Below are 19,634 nucleotides of genomic sequence, written 5' to 3' on the forward strand. Positions count from 1 at the left end.
TTTGTGCTTGGTTCTTTTTCTAGAAGTATATTTCTGGTTTTTGAAATTTTTCTTTTCTTATTAATAAAGGCATTTGAAGCAGTGAAGTTTTCTCTAAACATATCTTTCCTTTAAGTTCAAGAATCTGATGGGTACTATACTTGTTTTCCATATTTTAAAATGATATGTTATTGTATCTCAAATTTCTTCCCTGACTAGGTAATAGTTGGAATCTTTGTTTCATTGGCACTTGGTCATTTTTAAAAAATTTTAAATAAAATACACACAATTTTTGCGGTGAAATCATGCATGTATTGCATATAATTTAGGGTATCTTTCCTTTATTGAAATTTCCTGTTAGTTTCTTTGTGAAAGTTTGCCACATTCGATGTTTTCCCTTTAAATTCACACCCTAAAATTGCTCATTCAACCTTATTAATTGCAGTTCTGCAAATTCTTATTTCTTTTTTCCTACTTCATTTAACTGTTTTAGTGGATTAAGAATTTCTGCTACAATTTTATTTCTTCCAATTTCATCTTATAATTCTAAATTTCTTCCACGTACTTTGTTGCAATGTGTTTTAGTTCATATACATTTAACACTTTTTTGTTTTCACTGATTATTTTGCCTTTGATTCTCACATAATAAACTCACTTCTATTGCATCACCCTTTTTGCTTTCTGCTTTTATATCATAATATGTTTGATTGATATTTTCTGACCCAATCAATTATTTTTATTTTTTCCACATTTATCTTTCCTTCCCTTTTAAATAGAATATTTTTGATTTTTTTTCTTAAATACAACCTGAAACTTTTTTTTTAGATAAGGAAATTTAATCCATTGGCATATACACTTACAATTGTCATATTTAGACCATCATGACCATATTTTATTTTTATTTTTTGATATATTTTTTGTTATATTTCTTTTTTGTTTCTTCACTTGGGAGTTATATTTAAGTTGCTTTTACCTCATTCATTTCTGAAAAGAAATAGAAAATAAATATTTGTATTTTTATAAATATACCATAGTAACTGTTAAGAATAATCTGACACTTAGGGTTTTGTGCCCTTGACTTTATACCTTCCCTCTCCTCTTCTCCTTATCCCAGTTCCTCACAGCTTGTATATTTGAGATAAATCGTTCTTAGGTTTTTTCTATTTTTCTGCCTCTGGTACTGATTGCTTATTGCCATAACTCTGGAAATGCTGCTTGAAAGCGAAGTGTACGGCCAAGGAGTTTATGTAGGGTTTTCTGCTATTGAACTGGTAGATAATCTCTGAGGTTCTCCTTTTTCTTTTCTGTTCTTTCTTTTTAGGAATGCTTTAGATAGTTTTCCACTGCCTTTGGGAAACTCCCAGCCCCAGCTGCTTCACTGGATCCTAATCTAAAGCACTTTTTAAAAGCAGAAAAGCACCAGTCTTCATGATATTTTAAAGAAGAACATGAATAGAACAGGCAACATCACGTCAGTGGCTTGTATTCAGCTCACAGTGGACGCTGAGAAAACGTGGTTGAATTCTCTGTTCTTGACCGAGGAATGTTCGAGTCACTAGTTGGCTGCCTTTCTGTGTGCTTGTGAGACCCCATGGTCCCTTGCTGGGAGAAGCACGGAGTTTAGAATTCAAAATTTAGCTCTGCTACCGACCGCAGCATCTTCTAAAAATTGAGGTGCTCTCAAGGTTACAGAGAGTAGTCTAAGGGGCCAATCTCTGGATCTCTGGTGATAGCTCTGTTCTCCCAGAGCCCTGTTCATTTATTTATATATCGATTGAACTAATTCTTTCTTTATTTATAGCTTCTCTGTTATATAACTGCCCCACACAGCTGAGATTCTTTTTTGGAATGAAATGTGGAATAGTTTAAATACCTATGAAATCAAGTGTATACTCAACACTGTTACAGTTTCCAGTCTGGGCTCTTCAATCGGTTCTGGAAATTCTATTTGCTAACAGTTTAAATGAGCATCTGGGGCGCTAACTTTTTCGCTAGGAGGAAGAGTATCAGCGATGGCTAACATTTATTGACCTTTTGCCACAAGCTGCCTCACTGTCAGTTTTGGAAACCATCATTTCGACTCAGAGTGCCTTGTGATTTTTTTTTTCTTTTCTTTTATGATTTTCCTGGAGGATTAATCTTTTTTTTTTTTTTTTAATTCTACACTTGATTTTCCAGTTTATCCTTTATCTTAATGATTTAAGATTCTGGAGTGTTGTCTCTCCCATACCCCGAGGCTGCTTCTAGTTTGTTCTAGATGGTCATGTTTAAAGCAATCACTACAATTCTGTTTTGTTTTTTAAGTTTATTTCTTTATTTTGATAGACCGAGCACATGAGTGGGGGAGGGGCAGAGATAGGGAGAGAGAATCCAAAGCAGGCTCCACCCTGTCAGTGCAGAGCCCAGTGCGGGTCTCGATCTCAAGAACCGTTAGATCATGACCTGACTGGAGATCAAGTCTGAAACTTAACCAAGTGAGCCACCCAGGCACCCCTACCTTTCTGGGGTTTTTTTTGTTTTTTGTTTTTTATTTTTTTTAATGTTTATTTATTTTTGAGACAGAGAGAGACAGAGCATGAACAGGGGAGGGGCAGAGAGAGAGGGAGACACAGAATCTGAAACAGGCTGAAGGATCTGAGCGGTCAGCACAGAGCCCAACGCGGGGCTCGAACTCACGACCGTGAGATCATGACCTGAGCCGAAGTCGGATGCTTAACCAACCAAGCCACCCAGGCGCCCCTACCTTTCTGTTTTTAAAGCTGCAACAGATTGTGTGGTCATTCTCTCCCATTCTTCTTCATTTGAGAAGGAAATATCATCTATGTTCTAATTGTGATTCTTGTACTTGTTCTTTTTAGGAAGAGGGACTGCAGCTTTAATGATTTTCTTGCTATTAATGTTGTGTATGGAATAAGGATTTCACCTACTTTTAAAGTGTTTACTCTTCTTTGTTTTTACATAGTTCCTAAGAAGGCTCATTTCCTTCTCAAGAAGGCTCATTCACTAAAGAGGTTCTAGATTTCTGATATTTTAATTGGCATCTCGGTAAGTCTTAACAGACAGGAGCTACCTTACAGAAACTCTCACTCCCTCATCAATTCAGAACATTGCTCTTTTCAAACGACTTGACTTTACCAAAAGAACCTGGGGAAAATGCAAATTACCTTGTGAAACAAAAAATATTGTCCATTACTGTAATTGGCCTTGATAACAAAACATAACTATTCTTAACTATTGGAAAAGGAGACACACGTGAGAACTTAACTTTATTCTTTGACTCCTGTGATCTCAGAGTTGAAAAGCTTTCTTCCCTTAAACATCTTTTGATTCCTACAGTTTGACCTTTTATCACTAATCACTTAAATACAAGTCTGCTTTTCAGCAACCCCTTCCATCTGGATATGTAATCCCCTCTCTTATGGAGTTTTTAGAATTCATTAATACAGGTATGTTTTCTGTGGGGGGGAAAACCAATCTTTCTTTTTAAAAAAATTTTTTTTAGTGTTTATTTATTTATTTTGAGAGAGAGAGAGAGTAGGGAAGGGGCAGAGAGGGGGAGAAAGAGAGAATCCCAAACAGACTCTGTGCTGTCAGAGTGGAGCCTGATGTGGGGCTCCAACCGACGAACTTAGAGATTATGACCTGCGCCAAAACCAAGAGTACCCTTAAACCATGGAGCCACCCAGGTGCCCTCAAAACAAATCTTTCTCTCTTTTTTTCAATTTTTTAAATGTTTATTCATTTTTGAGGGGGGGGGAGAGAGAGAGAGAGAGAGAGAGAGAGAGAGAGAGAGAGAGAGACCATGAGAGGGGGAAGGGCAGAGAGAGAGGGAGACAGAATCTGAAGCAGGCTCCACGCTCTGAGCTGTCAGCACAGAGGCCGACACTGAGGCTGGAACCCAAAAACGGTGAGATCATGACCTGAGCCAAAGTCGGATGCTTCACCGACTGAGCACCCCCCCACCCCAGGCGCTCTCAAAACAAATCTTTCTTAAACACAGACTAGAATGGTTTCAGCACCACCGCCTTTTGCCCCGTCCCCCCACCTGTTTGCCCCTGTATTGCTTAAACACCTTCCCAGGAGCACATCTTTGAGTAAACTGAAAATCACACGCGCCCAGCATGCAGCAGGCTCCAGGGCTTTATGTTACCGTGGGCTCTGCAGGAGCTGCCCCCAGCATCACCCCTACCCCCAAAGTGCCCATACATCTGAATAATATCTTCATGCATCTTTCTTTCTTTAAAAAAAAAAAAAGTTTTATTTATGTAAGTAATCTCTACACCCAAGGTGGGGCTCGAACTCACAATCCAGAGATCAAGAGATGCTCCTCTGACTGAGCCAGCCAGGCGCCCCTGTGCATTTTTCTTTTGGAAGCCTAAAATAAACCTGCAGGGGAAGGGAGGGAAAGTCAGGGCTTCTCTCATTCTTGTACACAGAAAGGAAGCTGGCCCTCTTCAGGAGAACTGTAATTGATAATTTGCAGCTGACGCACAAAACACCGCGTTAGCTTGCACGGGAAACGGGAAGCTGGATGCCACTGCTAAATATTGCTAACATTACTATTTGTATCCCTGCAATAAATAGTGTTATTACTGTAAAGCTGAGCAAGCATGACATTTCTGACTGCCTCTCCTTTTAAATGGAGAATCTATAAATAGTGCCTGGGTAGCATTTAAACATTTCAAAGCATCACGTTTTTGTTAATACAAATGTGTGATCAGAGCCATTCACTCCCATAAATATTTTCCCTCACAATCTGAGCATCAACAGCCACATGCTTTTCCCATCACCCACCAAATGTAAGACACTTGGTAAAACGCTGGGCATTCCAAGGTGAAAAGCAGGGCTCCTCGTTAAGAAGCCAGGAATGCCACAATGCACCACTTTAAACACCCCCCTCCATATCTTTCCAAAGATTCACATGAGAAAAAAATTGGTATTTCCCAAGGCAGACAACCTTTGTGCCAAAAGGGGTTTTTTTGAAAAAGGGTTCTTTTAGTAAATAAGTTTATTGAGCATGACCACTGCCCAGCAACATTTGGGGGCTAGGCATTAAACAGGGAACAAATCAGAGGGAGTCCCAAACCTTCAGGAAACTTGTAGTTTTGTTTTAACTGAACACATAGTATGAGTTTCCTGTGGCTGTTGTAGCAAATTGCCACAAACTTAAAACAACAGAAATGTATTCTCTCAGTTCTGGAGGCCCAAAGTCTGAAACCAGTATCTCTGGGTCACAATCAAGGTGTCCACGGGGCCACTCTCTCTCTGGAGACTCTATGGGAGAACCTGTTCTGTGCCTCTCCCGGCTTCTGGTGACTGCTGGCTGTCCTTGACCTGTGGCCTCATCCCCCAGTCTCTGCCTCTCTGGTCTCATTGCTTCCTTCTCTTCCATCTGTGTCAAATCTCCCTCAGCCTGCCTCTTTTAAGGACTCTTGTGAATGCATTTAGGAACCACCCAGATAATCTCCCATTTCAGAATCCCTAACTTAGCCGCATTTGCAAAGACCTTTTTACTAAACACACACCTTTCCGGTGATTAGGACCGGATATCTTTGGGGCCATTATTCAGCCTACCACATGTAGAAACAGCTCTGAGCGGTCCTATAGTAGCAACAGATTTTCTGCTTTGACCTTGAAACCCTTTGAGAAACACCTGTCGCAACCCAGAGAACCCTGGTCGTCAGAACCCACTGTGGAACGAAGCTGGTTGAGAGGCTGTTTGCATAGGAGGGAGAGCTGTCCTGGGAGGGGGGTTCGCTCTGAGTTTTCCCTCCACAGTGGGGTTCAGTAAACTCTCTCTAATTGACCTTGACTATATCAGGTTTGTTGTAAAGAGAAAAGAGAGATGACAGAGTTTCCCGAACATGGAAAGGCTTTGTGGTCATGACTCCTCATGCACGGCTTCCACTCTCCTTTGTCCCTGGTTCATGACAGCTTCCAGAACTTTCCTCGTCTTCCCTGAGAAAAACAGGGCAGGATGGAGGTGTTTTCACACACACACACACACACACACACACGCAACTTTTTTAGAAATTAATAGAAAACAAAAGGGACACAGTCAATGGACACAAAAAGACCTAGTTGACAAAGCACTGACTCCTGGTTAGTTGACTGTCATGTGGCTCTGTCCCCAGGTCCTCGCTGTCCCTTGTGATTTCCAGCAGGTAGTCTCCTGGCTCTTTCTGTTCCAGGCCAAACCTCACCTTTATTTTTCCTATTTTAAGTTTCTGACACTCTCTATAATCTTCCTATCAAGCTCTAGGTTCTGGAAAGAAGAAATCTCATTTTCTATGTTTTTAGAAATCCAACTAGGACGCAACGGGCAATGACTGTGTGCCAGGCAGACAAAGTGCCTCCCCAATTTCACACCAGGTGTCCTGAACCTGGCTCCCAGACCTTCCTGCAGAAAGAAGGAAACCCTAAGTTAATTCTTTCTTCACGAGCCTGAACGAAAGGAAGGCTTCATGGAAATCCCAGCCCTCACAAGCTTTACCAGCAGGAGGATTCATCTGACAACATAAATGAGATCGGGAACTGTAGAATTTTTTTAAAATAAAGCTTTGGACGTTCCATGTAGAATAGAAAGTTTCTCTGGAGTTCATCAAAGACATATTAAGAGAGAATGGGGCACCTGGGGGGCTCAGTTGTTGAGCATCCGATGCTTGATTTTGGCTCAGGTCATGGTCTCAGAGTTGGTGGGTTCGAGCCCTGTGTCCAGCTCTGCACTGACACGTGGAACTCTGCCTCTCTCTCTCCCTCTATCTCAAAATAAATAAATAAATTTAAAGAAGTAAAAAAAATTCAAAAGAGAGAAGAAAAGGCTCCTGGGGGCGCAACAGAGGCTTCAAGGAGATTTCCATGAGAACATATGTAAAGTGTGGTATTGTAGCTCAAAGCCTGAAGTCCGAATGTTCCAGTGACAGGTCTCAAAGGGCAACGACCCTTCCAGCATAGCTGATGTAAGGTTCTCTCTTGTGTCCAGGAGTTCCTCCTTAATGGGTGGTAAGGGGGCTTAGAACTTATCATATTGATATATTATTAAGTCATTGATGCTATTATATCACTGCAATTATTCTAGGTAATCTATAACCAACAATAGGTCAATTATAAATATCTATGATGATATTGATATATATAATAGTGATAATTTACAATATGGGTAAGCGGGGGGCACCTGGATGGTTCAGTTGGTTAAGCGTCCGATTCTCGATTTCAGCTCAGGTTATGATCTTGCAGTTTGTGGGTTCGAACCCCACATCGGGCTCTGCACTGACAGTGTGGAGCCTGCTTGGGATCCTCTCTCTCCCTCTTTCTCTCTCTCTGCCCCTCCCCCACTCACTATTTCTCTCTCGAAAATAAATAAGAATAAACTTTATTTTTAAAAATGTGGGTAAGGGGGTCCAGGCACTGTCCAGAGTTACAGCAGTGGACGTGCAGGCAGTGAACTCTGCCTTGGTGCAGCTGACATGCTAATGTGATAGGCCGATAATAAGCACATAAATAAACGATATGGCATTACCTTCTCCTCCTCCAATCCCAATAAATTCTCACCCTGGATCTCCCTGAGTCAGGAGGAGTACCATGAACATGGTAGCCAGAGAGAACAGAAGATGTGTAAGAACAAGGAATAAGAATGTAGTTACACCCAAACCATTCCCGGCTGCACAGAGATTTCTGTACTACTAAGTACTTTCACTTTGTCCCAGCTCGTGGAACCCTCCAAGAGATGACTACCATCCCTGTGTATTAACACCACTTCACAGATAAAGGCTCAAGGCCAAAGCTTCTTCCATGAGACACAGAACCTGCACTTGAACTCGGGTCCTCTCTTAATTTGGTGCTGTCCCCACTGCATTCACCCAGAAGGAAAGAGACGGCAGGATCCTGGTAGGGTTCAGAGGCTGAGCCGTAGGAAAAGGAAATTGCTGCTGCACGTAATTCATTTTCTCAGAGTGCTTTTTGCTGGAGTGGGGAGTTGGAGGTCTCATCCTATAAGTTCTGCACTCTGCCCACCTGTCTGACCTTTAGAGTAGGTGCTTGGCTTGGTAAAACGAGAGCTCGGACCATGGCCACCTGCTTTGACTGTGACTCTGCTGGAGGCAGAAGAAACTCGCAGCCATTTTTGGGCTGGACAGTGGGGATTTTTACATTCATTTCTCAAGATGTCTTTGGTGGGCGGGAACAGGCAACCGCTATTGACACAGCTATGGATAATTCTCCTTGAAATGGGGACCTAGCCATTGCTTACAGGGCAACAGTCAAGGGGGTACTTAAAAAAGTTTTTTTTGAGCCTATAGGAAATATTGACAGATAATAACAAAAGCTACCACACTTTCTCCTTCATCAATCAATCAATAACAAAAGAGTCGACGGTAATAGTCAATACAATTATTTCAGGGCACTTTCTCTACGACTGAATGATCATTGCTAAGTTTTTCATGCTGTCAGATTAAATTGGTGGGTTGATGGCCCCTGCTCTTTCTCGCCCCCCTTCTCCATCTAGCAGGGGAAATTTTGAAGAAGCATAAAGTATAAAGGGGAAAGTTAATTTTGGATTTCTGAGTCTGGCCAGGTAAATTTGGGGAAGTCCAAGCATACACCCAGTAGAAACTTCTCTCCAACAGAGAGGAGCATGTACCCTGACTTCCCCAGCCCCTCTCTTACGCCCAGGAAAGACGCCTGGGCAGATGTCCATGTGAACATGTCTGTGCTCTTGCTTAACGTAGACCAAGGGGCTTGCCTCACCCAGGTTCAGCAAAGGTCCAGGCAGCCACTGTTTCGGGAAGGCTGGGAGCTGAGGTCAGGGTCCTAGGACTTGGGAGGGACACTCAAGACGAGGATCACCAGGAACTAGGCTGGACTACTTGCTAGGGAACTGGTCTGCAATAAGAAACAATCAAATAATTACCGTTTGCTCTGTAATAAACATGATACACTGGCAGAGCTATCCTGATAACGATCACATGTCTCTTCCCCTCCTCCCTCCTTCTGTGCCCTTTCTTCTCCACTGCCTTTCTTTTAGAAATGTATTATCCTTGTAAAATGATACCTGCTCGCAGTGAAATATTCAAACAATGCATTAAAGCGCAAAGGAAAAAACCCAAGGTACTGAAAATGTAACCACCCAAGAGGTTACAACTGTTAACCTTTTGGTAGTGACGTGTGTGTGTGTGTGTGTGTGTGTGTGTGAGAGAGAGAGAGAGAGAGAGAGAGAGAGAGAGAGAGAGAGATTTCTAAGATTTTCATCAACGTAACACACTTGTGGTAAAGTGCACAAATCCTCAGCATATAGCAAACTGAACAGGCCTAAGTAACTAGTATCCCACGGGCACCCCTTCCAGCTATACCCACCCCCAAGCATGAGTGCTGCCTGATTTCCCACCTCTGAGAACACTCTGATATACCTGCAGCTTTTTATTAAACCCAATCAATGATCCTATGGCTACCATGTCCCCCTAAACTGGAATTGCAACCCCCCCCCCACATCGGAATTGGAAAACAGCCCCCATCCCACAACACAACTGACATCTCCATCTACGCTGATTCGTTCCACAAACTCTGCCTGAGGCCCGTGTGCCCCTGAGTGCTGGCCCACAGTCTGCCTGCCTTCTGGAACCACCTGGGCAGCTTTTTAATAGTTGACACCTGGGCTCCTGGGCTCCTGGGCTCCTGGGCTCAGCGAGGTGGATTTAATTGGTCCAGGTGGGGCCTGGGCACTGGGGTGTATAGATTGTCTATCTCCCTAGGTGGTCCTAATGTGCCACCAAAGGGAAGACCTCGGCTTTAGGGCCATTTTTCACCACACAATACACAGCAAGTAGGTCTCTGTAAGACTGTCCCAACCCACTGACCCCATTGGCCTTTGTGAGACCAGCCAGAGAGCATCATGCTTTCATCACTGGTAAGAAGACTAGGTCTCAAAGAGGTTCTGTGCCCAGACTGCACAACAGTGGCAGGAGGTGCTATGCTGGATAGAGCCTAGGTCATGGGCACGGGCCAAGTTCTCATGGAACAGAGGCAGCCCCAGCCCTGAGGAAGTGCTCCCCCTATCCCCTTACCCCAAATCTTCTATCACGTCTAAGAGGCCCACCTTCTTAGGACTCACAGGTAGGAATCTGAGGAGGCACAGATATATGCTTGTACAGCCACAGATTCACTCAGGAGGAACAGGCAGGAGGCCGGGGCGGGGGGGCGGGGTTGGGGCTTGTTTTCTTCAGGAGGGCAGACACAGGTAGAGAGGGCCCTATGACTGTATTTCCTGATTTAAAAAAAAAGGTTACTATTAGAATTTTCAAATATACAGTAAAAGGGAATGTATCACCTTTTTAAAAAATAATTAAGATGTTTAAGGGAAAGACATTTTTAAAAAGCACCAGAAGGATATTTCTAAACCATTAGCAATTGAAATTGAGGCTGATTCAAATCCAGTTTTCCCCCTGAATTGTATCTTCCACACCTAGAATCTGCTAGAATAAAAGCTCAGTGAAGGCAGGGATTTTTGTCTGTTTAGTGCTCCAGTGCCTAGAAGAGCACTTGACACACAGTGGATGCAGCTAAATCTGTCAGCATCCGAACAAATGTATGAACTGAACATGCATGGCTTTTGGATTGGGGGAAAACTGTTATAAATGGTCATATAAAAATAGACTCATGGAGAACAGTGTCCTTCTTTTGTTCTGCCAGTGGGATGCTGGGCAAAGGATGAAATGGCAGCCAGGATTCTCTGTGGTCATGTCTAATTTTTTCCACGGTGTAAAATTAAAGAGCAGATGAGTCAAAAAAAGGAAACTGTAAGAACACTTGGAGGATAGGTGATAAACCCACAAAAAGCACCATGCATCCCAACCATTGAACCTGTTAATTTATAAACGATGTGTACTTGGAAATAGCATGCAGGTGGTTCGTGGGGGAGAATATAAAATCCAATGTCAAGGGGGCAGAGCCTGGGTCCTGTGAGCTTGTATGTCCTCCAAACTGGTGGGAAGAGGGAAGGGGTTAAAGAGCCCCCCTGGGGCTGTGACCTCATCACCACTTTTGTTTCCTCACCTGGTTGTCACCCATGGTGCTGACAGAGGGGGATCTTGCTGTGGGCCAAGGGGCACCTGGGGGACTCAGTCGATTAAGCGTCCAACTCTTGGTTCCAGCTCAGGTCATGATCTCACAGTTCATGGGTTCGAGCCCCTCGTGGGGCTCTGCACTGACAGCACGGACCCTGCTTGGGATTCTCTCTCTCCCTCTTTCTCTGCTCCTACCCTGCTCACTCTCTGTCTCTCTCTCAAAATAAATAAACCTAAAAATTTTTTTAAAAAAGAAAAGAAAATGTGGGCCATGGGGATGTGTATGGGAGACACCAACGACCTAGGCCCCAGAGAGTTGACCTAGACACTTGACCTAGCCTATGCTTCTCATGGAGAAAGAGCTGGAATAGATCTCAGATGAACCCCAAGGGCCCGACATTTCTGGAAAGAGTCATTAGTGCAGACTTCTGAGGTACTCTAACCTTGCTTGACTTTCTTGTATGCAGTGCTGATTTGTAGAATTCATTCTTGGAAAGTTTCTGCAAATATTCGAGAACCTAGGGAAATGGTACCCTGTGCTCTCTGAGGATATAAACATCCCCTAGTTACATCCTTGTAGGCAGACACTGAGGCAAGGGATACATCTCTCCTCTCCTGGGTGAGGCACAAGCTTGAACTTGGGCCAAAAGGGATGTGCTCAGGATCACACAGGGGGACCCCGATATTTCAGAATCCTTGCCTTGGGCTCTTATGCAACCAGATCAGCCAACACCTGGCCATGTCCAAGTGCACGTGACACCGCCCACGCTCCTAGAAAGTCTTTACAAACCAAATATCTTAGGCCTCCTCAGCTTTCCCATCTTGATAGTCTTTCAGCATTTATAAAAGTCACTGCCACACTGTAAGATGTAGTCTCCCTTCTCAGATAGCCTTGGGTTTATGGCGAATAAGAACAAAAGTACCAAAAACTAACATTTATAATATGCATACATATTTCAAAAAAACCTTCAGATAAAATGAATCACATAGTCCTGTGATGAAAAAAATAATAATTTCTGTCCTTTTTTTAGATGAGTAGACTGGGACTGGAGATTTTCTTGGTTTGCCCAAACCTCTCCTGCCTCCAGAGCTGATCACCAGACAATTGTAGGGATCCATTCTTATCTAGTATCTTACCTACCCCTATACATAAGAGGATCTCACTAAGAGCACTGGACCGAAATCAGGGCATGGGTTAAATCGGGGTTACACTGGGAGAGTCCTATTTTCTCCTTCATAGGATTAGATTAGATCAGATGATCTTTGGATGCCCTACGTCCTAGCCCATTTTTGTTGCTCCATCTCAAAGGCTGCACCAGGAGGTCAAGTCCCTGGCCAGAGATCAGGCTCTTCTGGCTAGGTAGACCCCAGTGAGGGCACAGAAGAAAATGAGATCATATTAAAATAATAATAATAATAATAATAATAATAATAATGGGCACCTGGGTGGTTCAGTCGGTTGAGCATTCCACTTGATTTTGGCTCAGGTCATGATCCCAGGTCGTGGGATCGAGCCCTGTGTCAAGCTCTGCGCTGAGCCCAGAGCCTGCTTGGGATTCTCTCCCTCTCTCTGCCCCTCCCCACTCACATGCATGCTTTCTCTCTCTCAAAATAAATAAATAGACTTAAAAAGAAGAAGAAGAAGATGCAAGGAGAAAATACCTTTTCAAAAAGATTTTATTTAATCTTTACACCCAACATGGGGCTCGAACTTACAACCCCAAGATCAAGTGTCACATGCTCTCCTGACTGAACCAGCCAGGCACCTCGACCATCGGTTTTTCACTTGACAAACATTTACAGGAAGATTGCCCTGTGCTGGGCATGGTTCTAAAAGCTAGGGACAGGCACACAAATAAGTAAATAAAAATAAAATAAGAGCTAGGGACACAAAGATAATGACTGGGTCAACTTCTTCCTTCTGGTCAAAGAAGAGACTGGTAACTAGAAGCCAACCTGGGGAGGGCAGTAAGAAAAGATGGGCCAGATTCCAAGGAGCTGTCATGCTCCCAGGATGGGGGACTGGTGGTGGGGGGGAGGAGGCCAGGAAGTCTCTGGAGGAGCAGAGATCTAAGCAGGACCTTGTGGGGCACCTGGGTGGCTCAGTCTGTTGAGCCTCTTGGTTTTAGCTCAGGTCATGATCTCACGGTTCATGAGTTTGAGCCCCACGTTAGACTCTGCACTGACAATGCAGAGCCTGCTTGGGATTCTCTCTCCCTCTCTCTCTCTCTCTCTCTCTCTCTCTCTCTCCCCCCCCATCCTCTCTCAAAACAAACAAAGAAACAAACATGAAAAAATCAATAGGGCCTTGTAATGGGGGTCAGGGTCCCAATCCTCTTCTACCCCTCCTCCTTCAACTTTCTCTCAGTGCTGGTAAGAAAACTTAGCCCACCACTCTGAAAATCCAGAGAATCCCCTCAGTTACAGCATGACGCAAGTCTTTCCTCCGGTAACAAATGAATGGGGAAGCTCCCTTCCTGAGAGCTTCTGTGTCTCAAAGGAGGTCCCTTCTCACCCCAACTAGCTTACCCACCTACTTCACAGCCAAACGGTGGCATTTCCTGGTACTAACGTTGAGAAAAGCGGAAGAGCTTCACTCCTAACTATTGTCATTTTCTTTTAAATGTTACCGTCAAAACGGATATATATTTTTACCATTAGGGATGGAAATAGCCTAACAGGTGTATCAAGGGGTGTTATAAACAAAATGATAAATTAAGGTGCTTAGCACAGAGTTGCAAAATGTTAACATGGAATTAATTTTATAGGTGAAATGTACTTCTTGAAATATAATTCACACGCTGTAAAATTAACCCATTTAAAGTGTGCAATTCCATGGTGTTAGTATATTCACAGAGCTCGGCAACCATACACCATGATCTGATTTCAGAACATGATCATCACCCCCAAAAAGGAATCCTGTGCCCCTTAGGATTCATTCCCCACTTCTCCTTCCCCAACCCTAGTTAAACTCTAATCTCCTTTCCATCTTTATAGATTTGCCTATTCCAGACATTTTATATAAATGGAATCAGGGGCACCTGGGTGGCTTAGTCAGTTAACCATCCGACTTTGGCTCAGGTCATGATCTCACAATTCATGAGTCTGAGCCCCACATCTGGCTCTGTGCTGACAGCTCAGAGCCTGGACCCTATTTCGGAATCTGTGTCTTCCTCTCTCTCTGCCCCTCCCCACTCATGTTCTGTCTCTGTCTCTGTCTCTCTCTCAAAAACAAATAAACATTAAAAAATAAAATAAAATAAATGGAATCATATGGTAAGTGTTCTTTTGTGAATGCCTTCTTTCATTTAGCATAATGTTTTCAAGGCTTATCCATGTTATAGCATAGATCAGTATTTCGTTCCTTTTTAGAGCTGAATAATATTCCATTATATGGATGTACCCCATTTTATTTATCCATTCATGAGTTCGTAAAACAGCTGAGTTTGCTTTTTCTTTTTCTTTTTTTTTTATATTTTGGTTCCTAAGAATAATACCACTATCAACATTCACGTATAAACTTTTGTGAGGATGTAGATCTCATTTCTCTCAGGTTGATGCCTACGAGTGGAATTGCTGGGTCATTTGGTAACTCTGTGCGGAACATTTTCAGGAACTGCCAGACTGTTTTGCAAAGTGGCAGAGTACCATTTTACACTCCCACCATCAACGTAGGATTATTTCAATTTCTCTACATCCTCACTGTCACCTGCTATTGTCTGTCTTTTTTATTATAGTCACCTAGGAGCATATGAAGGGGCATCTCATTGTGCTTCTGATTTGCTTTTCCCTGATGGCTAATTATGTTGATCATCTTGGCATGTACTTATTGACCATTGTTTTATCTTCTTTCGAGAAATATTCCCTCAAATCCTTCGCCCATTTTAAAATTGGGTTATATGCCTTTTTGTAATTGAGTTATAAGAATTCTTTACGTATTCTGGATACCAGTCCCTTATCAAACACAGGATTTGCAAATATTTTCTCCCATGTTGTTAGCTGTGTTTTAACTTTCTTAACGACACAATTTTTTAAATAAAGGGAAAAACAAGACTTGAACAATTCAAATGTTCTAGACCTGCCTATAATTTCCATATGGCTCACTTGCTATTTCAGAATGATTTTTGTCTGCTGCTTTCAGTGTGCTACTATGAAAGTTAGGAAGGCTAAGATTTTTGTAAGGAAACAAAAATGTATACAAAAGGGCTAATTTGTATGCTCTCCCTGAGGTTTTACAGAGCTTTTCCTTGGCCACTTTGTTATTTCCCACTGCAAAATGTAGCCACGTTCCAGTGACAATTGTTTTCAAGGAAATCTTTTTGCAGCCTGAGAAGAAATTAAATAATGCATAATATGTTTACTATGAACACAGTGTGGAATCTTCCCATCTGTAGGATTTCGGGCTGTGGGTATAAATCAGGAGAGGGCTTCAATGGAGAGAAAGCAAGAGTGAAAACGACCAACAGAAAGCAGGCTGGAGGCCAGGAGAGAGGACTGGAGGCCTCTTACAGGGAAATCCAAAAAAACACATTCTTTGGGGAGTGACCACCGCAGGAGTCAGTCAGCAGCCTTCAGGATGGAATCCTTGATGATACAGTGTGTGTGTGTGTGTGTGTGTGTGTGCGCACGTGCATGCGCACACATGAACAGAGAAAGAGAGAGAGGAGAGGGACAGAGGAAGAGGAGGAGGAAGATGGGGAGGAAGGGAAGGAGAAGAAAGAGGAAGTATTATTTCCCATTGAACTTTTTTTTTTAGTCTTTTAAAACCTCTTCAGTGAGCCCAATCTTTGTAAACATACCTGTATGCCCAATTCTTTCCAGCTCAAGGAATATAGGGGCCTGCTTGTTCTTGGAATTGTGTGTAGCATTTTTTTTTTACGGGAGGCCTCAGCTCTGCCCTCCTACTTAAAGCTCTCTCCTGCACACGTGTGTGCATTTTACGCACCCTAGGTCCTCAGTTACTTGCAAAAGGTCCTGATCCCTCTGGAAATTAAATTCCATTCCAGTTTTTTTGAACCTCACATATTCAGTTCATGACATAGGGGCCCTCAAAATGTTAACTCTAAAACTTGGTGTGGATTGTCATGAAAAACTTGGGACTTGGTCTGAAATCCCCATTCCTTCCTAGCGGCAAGAGGAAAACACAGTTGCAAAGCCCACAGGCTCTCCATCCTCAGCTGTAAATAGGAATGGTTTGTTTCGCAGCGCTCAGGCTTCTAGGCACCAGATATTTGCCAGCATGTATACAAAATCTGCATTTCTGCCACTCACCACCCCACACTCTTCCCTTTGTATCCCGCTGATAAATGCAATTATTTGTCTATATATGTCTTTTATCTCAATGACACAGACATAAAATCCCTACTCTCCTTCCCCCCTTCCCCCCCCCCCCCAGTGTGTATGAAGAGAGAAGAAACCTTCCTAGAAGCCACCAGCTTTGCCCGGTGCTACTATGGGCCCAAGAGTTTCCACACATCATCTTTAGCAGACAGGTGTTTTTTTCAGCCTTCCAAGAGGTAAGTCATTTGCCTGAAGTCACATGTTCAGAGCTAGGATTCAAATCCAGTGGATCCTGACTCAGAAGCCTAGTAGCTTTGGGTTTTAAATTAAAAACACACCATGGGGCGCCTGGGTGGCTCAGTCAGTTGAGCGTCCGACTTTGGGTCAGGTCATGATCTCACCATCTGTGAGTTTGAGCCTCGCGTCGGGTTCTGTGCTGACAGCTGAGAGTCTGGAGCCTGCTTGGGATTCTGTGCCTCCCTCACTGTCCCTCCCCCGCTCATGCTCTGTCTCTCTCTGACAAAAATAAATAAACATGAAAAAAATATACTATACAATTGGGGGGGGGGAGCAGATGATTTGTCTTTATCACCGAAACCCAGTGTATTCTTTCCCAGGAATGAGTTTGCAGTGATGTGGAAACAGATAGCCTGGGCTTCAATTCTGGCTCTGCTTCCTGCTGGCTCCGGGAGCCTGGGCAACCATTTAACCTCACTGTCCTCATCTGTAAAATGGGCATGATGATGAGGAGAACTCAAAGGGTGTTGTCAGGATCCAATCAAATAAGCTATGAAGCATGGTACACCCTTAATTAATGTTAGCCACTAACACTAAGATTTGCATATTCAACCATAGCTGGGAAGTTGAGTTAAAGAAATACTACTTTTCTAGGAGTATAATTAAATAAATCAATCTAAAAGCAATGACCCCCCCCCCTTTTAATACAATGGGTGGGCTTTCCCAGCATTCAGGTATAGAAGTAGTTCATTCAACAAATGCTTGCAGGATCCTACAGCGTTGCCAAATTCTGAACTGGGTTCTGGGGATAGTGATAGAATAGTGAACCGAACAGACAGAATCCTCTACTCTTCACACCATTGAGCTCATAATCTGGTGGAAAAGACCAATTATGCAGTCAGAACCATGCTGGGGAGGGGGAGCGACTCTGGACCACACAACAGAGGCAAACGCTTTATCTAAAACCAGTCTTATCTGAAGTCTTTTTTTAAGTCTCAAACTTACCCTGAAGTATGTTTTCTCTTCTATTACCTGAGACATTCTTGCTTTATGGAATGATATGTTGCATATTTTTATACCTCTCTTCAGCCAACTCATGCTATTACATGTATGCTAAAAGCCTGTATGTTTACAGACATTTCTACAAAAACCTTGTCGACAAATCCTTCTTAATGTTGGTTCGAATTACAAATGGGAAATTCAATTCAAATGTTTTTCACACATCAGGTGTTTAAGGGGTTTTAAAAAGAATATCTGAAAATGACAACTGGAATCCTTTGGGAGCAAAATGTCATCTTAATGAGAATTTAGAATATAGCAGGGGGTGGAAGATGTTAAGATTTTTAAAAAATGTTTTTTTGGTTTTTAGAGGGCTCTTAGGGAATGCAGAGGTCCCTAACTTTTCCTTGGGGGATGCCATTAGATTCTAGAAGGTGTCCTGGAACATTTCTCTAGGTGCTTATGCTCACTCTGACTGCCATGATTTGACCTTAGAGGGCTTAGGACAGTGGGTTCTTGGTACATGTGAGTCATAGATTCTAGGCTTCAGGACACTCTGTGGGGGTGAGGGGTGCTAAGAAAGTGAAATTGATCAAACTGGTTGTGGCTGAGGGGCCCCTCAGCAAAGCAGGGCAGCTCAGGGCATGGGCGGACATCTCCTGAAAGGAAGCATCCCATGTATAGAAGATGGGTGATGGTCTGGTGAGGTGGAAGGTGTGGGACAGAGGACCACAAGCCAGGTGACCGCAGTCAGAGGCATCGTCCATCCCTAATGTCTTGCTAGCAACTAAGGCTTCAGGAACCTTCCAACTAACATAGAGCAAAATAGCAGAAAGGAAAAACAAACCACTTACAGTTTGGCCTCTGGAGAGAGAAGGCTCCTTCCTACCCAGGTCTGGCCTTTCTTAAGACCTGGAGAAGGTTTCGGAGTCGAAGTGGTGTGCAGGGCATGCCGCCCTGGGGTCCCTCTGTGACGCATTCCCAGGGGACTTCAGCGCTTGCTCTTGGTGAGTTTAACAGCCCGAGTGTCATGGCCAGTATGCTGAAGGTGTGTAATCCAGTTCTGGCCAGAGTTCAACAGAGTGAAGAGAAATAGTGCATTGTCCTTATTACCTTTAAATAGCTCCCTCTATCCAAAGCTCCCTTTTAGATATGCACACATGCATACTCGCGCACACGTGCGCGCGCACACGCACACACGCACGCAGCCCTCTGGAAGTGGCAGAAGCCAAAATGCTCCGAATGCTCCAGCTTTTGAGCTGTGTCTCACTAGCACTCAAATAGATACGCAGCTCTTCACGTCCCCTTTGAAGTTAAACTGCATGGCTCCTTCTTTACCCAGATATCCTCATGACGATAAACATCTTGCAGTCCCCGCCACTCCTTCTCTACCCCAGCCTTATGTAATCCACTGGCACACAGGCTTTCTCAATGTGTCTGTTTGGTGCCTGTTTGTATCATTTAGATTTTAGGTCCATCTGGTAATGACTGTATCTTTTCTGTACACAATGTATTCGGTTACTGTTAAACAATAATAGTTATTTAATAACAGCAATGTGTGTGCCTCGGGGAGGCAGGACTAATTTGAGGGCAGCGGGAGCTGGAAGGAGAAGGGTTGGAACGCTTCTCAAAGGGCTTTGGGTTTCTTCCAGGCACCAGTGCAGAGGATATCTATTCCTTTCCCAGTGGTATTGGTCCTGGAGTTCCAGAAGAAAACAAAATGACCTCAGGCCCCCTTTTGGAAAGGAGAGATGTGTCACTGAAGTGCCAGAAAAGGAGGAGTTTCTTCAGTCCTGGGTACTGGTTGGCGATAAAATCCCCCTAACAGCCTAGAGAAGGGACAAGGGAGGGTGTCTGGAGGCGATTTTCCTTTCCGTTCCTACCTGTGTCAACTTGGCATCTCCACGGCTCAAGATTGTGAAAGATTAACCTTTATCTCCCTGCTCCACCAAGGGAGGGAGGTACCTGCTGAGGGGCACACCGGCTGAGGGTGTATTTTCAAGGATTCCCTGTACGATGCCACCAAGGTCTGGCTTACAGATGAGGTAGGAGCTAGCCCTCCAGGACCTTTTATCAGCCCCT

General features: G+C 43.5%; 1 long non-coding RNA gene across 1 annotated transcript; it reads left to right on the plus strand.

Moving 5' to 3' along the window:
• Positions 1–9,951: 9,951 nt before the first annotated feature.
• Positions 9,952–19,362, plus strand: LOC122239196. The gene is made up of 3 exons (XR_006218150.1): positions 9,952–10,086; positions 16,432–16,552; positions 19,205–19,362. It is a non-coding gene; the product is annotated as an uncharacterized LOC122239196 (long non-coding RNA).
• Positions 19,363–19,634: the final 272 nt, after the last annotated feature.

The sequence above is a fragment of the Panthera tigris genome, chromosome B3 (assembly GCF_018350195.1).
Source record: "Panthera tigris isolate Pti1 chromosome B3, P.tigris_Pti1_mat1.1, whole genome shotgun sequence".
In the NCBI taxonomy this organism is placed as follows: domain Eukaryota; kingdom Metazoa; phylum Chordata; class Mammalia; order Carnivora; family Felidae; genus Panthera; species Panthera tigris.